Source organism: Sciurus carolinensis, chromosome 8 (assembly GCF_902686445.1).
Source record: "Sciurus carolinensis chromosome 8, mSciCar1.2, whole genome shotgun sequence".
In the NCBI taxonomy this organism is placed as follows: Eukaryota; Metazoa; Chordata; class Mammalia; order Rodentia; family Sciuridae; genus Sciurus; species Sciurus carolinensis.
Genome location: NC_062220.1, coordinates 72,252,326 through 72,256,688, shown reverse-complemented (window position 1 = coordinate 72,256,688; position 4,363 = coordinate 72,252,326). Strand labels below are relative to the sequence as shown.

Genomic DNA, 4,363 nt, shown 5'->3' with positions numbered 1-4,363 from the left:
ACCCCAGTCCTCTTTCCACAGCTGCCTGGGATCCAATTCAGTGTTGCCTTATCTGAGGCTGCCCTGGACCTGGGATATATTTTGATTCCCTACTCAGGTGTTAAGGATTTGGACCAATCTAATGAACTATAACAGTACCGATAGTCAAATTATATTGGAACAGGATCCTATTGCCTTAATCCAATATTTGAACATATTAATATGGCAATTATGGACTGTAAAGTCAATTGGTAGAGAAGTACTTATCTTTCATCTTGTTTTACGTGGTGGTGAGAAGGGAATTTTAGAAAAAACAATATATATTCAACATTATTATTTTATATTTAAACAACTGCCACCAAAATGCCATTATTTTTTAATGTAAACTATAGAAAATAAAACCAATAAAATCCTCTCATCTGAAAAGAATTTTTTTAAAAAAATTATTTCTTTATTTGGGAGATTCTCACTAAGGGAGGTGGACACTTCCTTAAGTGACAAAACACTTTCATGGAGGTGGGTAGGGAAAGATTTTGATGGTTTTCAAAGAGAGTAGTCATTGACGAGTTAGCAAAAGTTTTGCTACTCTAATAATTTTGTCTGTTGAGCTAGGTAGCTGGGCCTATTAACATTCTTCTATCTTTTATTCTTTTTTTTTTAAATGTGGTTCTAGGATTCAAACCCAAGACCTTGCATATGCTAAACACATGATTTACCACTGAGCTACATCCCCAGTCCCCCTCCCTCCAAATATTTTAATTTCCAGTCCAGAAAATACATAAAGTTCCCAAACTGCATCTAAGCTCAGCCTGGCTAGTTAAAAAGTGGCAATTTCTTTCTTGTTCTGGGTACTCCTATTCTCCACTTAATCCCAGCAACCTTGAGACTTTGAAATATTTATATCACTCTTTTTAATAAGAATGCTGATATAAAACTTTCACTTTTAAAGTATTACTCAAAGGAACTTTAGATAAGGAGTTCTACTTTTGTAACAAAGTAATTTGATACAATATATCAAGTTGTTCTAGAAAAAAGAAAATCATACCCTTCTCAAAAGAGAGCAATCTCCTGATTTCTTACTAGCAGGCTTTGGTTGGACTCAAATTTATCAATTGAACCCTTACTACTCTTAAGTGAGTGATTTCTTGACCGCTTTTTATACTTCCAACAGTGATCCTCAGTGTTCCCATTTATTCCCTGAAATGTCACTATAACCTCTGTTGTAGGGTCTGGGGGAGTCTGTTAGGAAAGGTAATCTAGAAAATAGGATTCTGGTAGCCTAAAGGAGTTAATGCAATACTAGAGGTGAAAAACATAATTGCCTCTCATTCAGAGTGTTTTAAATTCTTAAACTTTCTTCAAATTTCAGCCACCTGCCAATAAATAAAGCAAAAATAACAAATAGATTAAAGATACAGAATAATGGATATTTGCTATATTCTCAAGTAAGATTTATATTTTAGGATATGTATTATGAATTAATTATGAAAAGGTTTAGGAAAGTGTAAAAAATTGTAGATAGACCTAAACATTTTGCATTGATTTTTTTTTTTTTAGTCCAGTATATTTATTTTTATATTGGTCAACAAAATAAGTGAACAGTCATTATTTCATTATTAGGAAACAAATGGAAACTGTATTCTTTCTTCTTGAACATTCTTGATAGAATGTGAAACATTCTTGTAGAAAATAAATGTTTTTTTTTCTGGCATTTCCAAAATGTAGAGATAAATAGAATTTAAACTGCTCTCTAATCATTAAAATACTTCAAATATTTTTTTCAAATATGGAATACTTTACAAGTTTGCATATCATCCTTGCACAGGAACCGTACTAATCATCTCTGTATCATTTCAGTTTTAGTGTATGTATTGCTGAAGTGAGCACTTGAATATGTTTTGAACTGTACTGTTTCCATTAAAATCTAAAACTACACAACTAGAATAATATGAAGTAGAATGCTTAAAAACATCTGCAGCAGAATGTTAAGCACATAGTTGAGAGCTCTTGATGACAGACACATGCCTCTTTCTCCAAATCAGGCACTTCAAGGTAATCTTCCTTTTAAAATCCTTCACACAAAAAGAGATGTTACCACATATTGCTGTGTGCCCAATGATCTAGCCATTACTCCCTTTGACTGACATATTAAATAAATAAGAAACCAACATGACATTAAAAACAAGAGCTTCTTTAGCTGCTTCCAGGAGTCCAGGCAGACCAGCCTTCCTGAGAATCCAAAATCATTCTAATGCCATTTACAAACACTCCTTCCTGGGAGAAGATGAATTGAAGTTAGTACTGAGCAGACTGAGAGAAAAGGGAGCAGCATCACATACCGTCATACTTATAATATCTTCATCTTTTCTTTTTTAATCTTTTTTGGCATTGTGGCAAAAACTGGCGAGTGGGTTGGTGAAATATTTTGCAGATTTTAAATGCATCATAAATGCTCTCAGCAAGTCCACCACAATGTTCTAAGCTGAAATAGGGTTCTTATCCTCAGTTGTATCTTAGACTTCAGATATTTTCCTCTAGGTAGCCCATTCCTTCAGAGTCCCTGAAAATAGGACAGACTTCATGAGGAGTATATCTAAAGATAGTATCAGAGATCTGCAAGGATATAAGTTTTGTCAAAGGAGTAAATTGGAAAAGTTTTAGAAAGATCGTTGATAAGGAAAAAGTAGTATTGAAAGAACATAATAACAAGAAAAGGGCTAAACCTCACAGGTTCTTAAACTGTTTTGGTCAGGGAAAGCCTGTGGGCCACTCTTCTCAGTAAATACTTTCAGATACAGGTTTTGCCCCATTATGTTCAAAGAACCTCTCTCCCCCAGGCTCAGAGGACTCCTGGCTCTGGTATATCTTGAGTACTCTGCATGAGTTATTTTTCTGCACACACCTCCTTTCCTGGGCTCTAGGGTTCATCAAGCCCCCTTGTTTGATGTCCTGTCCAGGCTGAATATCTCTGAACCACATCCTATCTTACAGCCTTTTCCATTGATTCTCCACAATCCCCATCGCCCCAATTCAGGTCTTATCCCTCTTTCAGGTTTTATTTTCATAGATTAGAAATTCTTAATAGTGGGATTCATTTTCTAGCAAGTCATATGAGATTGGGGGACAGTATTTTTCTTAATCACCCACATGGTACACACTCTCTCCCTCCACCCTCTGACGCACGCATGCACCCAACTGCTATTTCTCTATGGTGGGGAGTGGTAGGGAGTGGTATTCTTGGTTTCTACTCCTGGTTGCCTTGCATGTTGGAACTCTGTGGAGGCAGAAACAAAGCCTGTGACCTTAAGAAATTAGGTGGTGTTTAACTAATGAATGTACACCATGTGTGCAAGGTGAATTCCATTTTATTTAAAAAAGGACTACCCTTTGAAAATAGGATTTATTTCAAAGCCAGGTATTAGAAGTCAATAGTAGGCACTGGATTTTTTTTATTTGAAAGCTGACCACAAAGAAAATAGCAGAGAAGAAAGCTCAAATCTGTCATGGGGATCAGTTGGTATCAAGAGACTTTATTGAAAGAGAGAAAGGAGAATCTGTTTGGTTGACTGGGTAGTGAGAAGAGGAAAGTCTTGATTCATTCACACAGGTATATATAGTCATCGTGCCTCTTTACAGGATGTGTACGTCATTTGGGGAGGACTTACTTTCTGTGAGAGGATTTTGAACTTGTGATGTCAAAAGATGAAGGACAAGGTGAGCTGGATGCTTCTGTACATGTCCATTCCTTTTTTAAATTTTACTTTATTGTTCCATTTAGTTATACATGACAGAGGAATGCGTTTTGATTCATTGTACACAAATGGAGTACAACTTTTCTGATTGTACATAGAGTCACAACATTCGTATAATCATACATGAACATAGGGTAATGATGTTTGTCTCACTCCACAATATTTTCTTGCCCCTGTCCCCTCTCCTCCCCTCATTTCCCTCAACATAATCCAATGTTCCTCCATTCTGCCCTCTCCACTCCCCTCCTGTTATGTATCATCATCCACTTATCAGAGAAAACGTTCAGCCTTTGGTTTGTTGGGATTGGCTTATTTCACTTAGCTTGATATTCTCCAACTCCATCCATTTACCTGCAAATGCCATAATTCTTTTCTTCTTTATGGATGAATAATATTCCATTGTATATATCTATATCTATATCTATATACATATATATATATATATATATATCACATTTTTTTATACATTCATCAGTTGAAGGGCATCTAGGTTGGTTCCACAATCTAGCTATTGTGAATTGAGCTGCTATAAACATTGATGTGACTGTATCACTGTAGTATGCTGATTTTAAGTCCTTTGGGTATAGGTCAAGGAGTGGGATAGCTGGGTCAAAAGGTGGGTCCATTCCAAG

The 4,363-nt window shown here is 35.8% G+C and overlaps 1 non-coding gene across 1 annotated transcript; it reads right to left on the bottom strand.

Moving 5' to 3' along the window:
* Positions 1–1,759: 1,759 nt before the first annotated feature.
* On the bottom strand, positions 1,760–1,866 carry LOC124992087 (U6 spliceosomal RNA). The gene has a single exon (XR_007110082.1). It is a non-coding gene; the product is annotated as a U6 spliceosomal RNA (small nuclear RNA).
* Between the last annotated feature and the right edge of the window lie 2,497 nt (positions 1,867–4,363).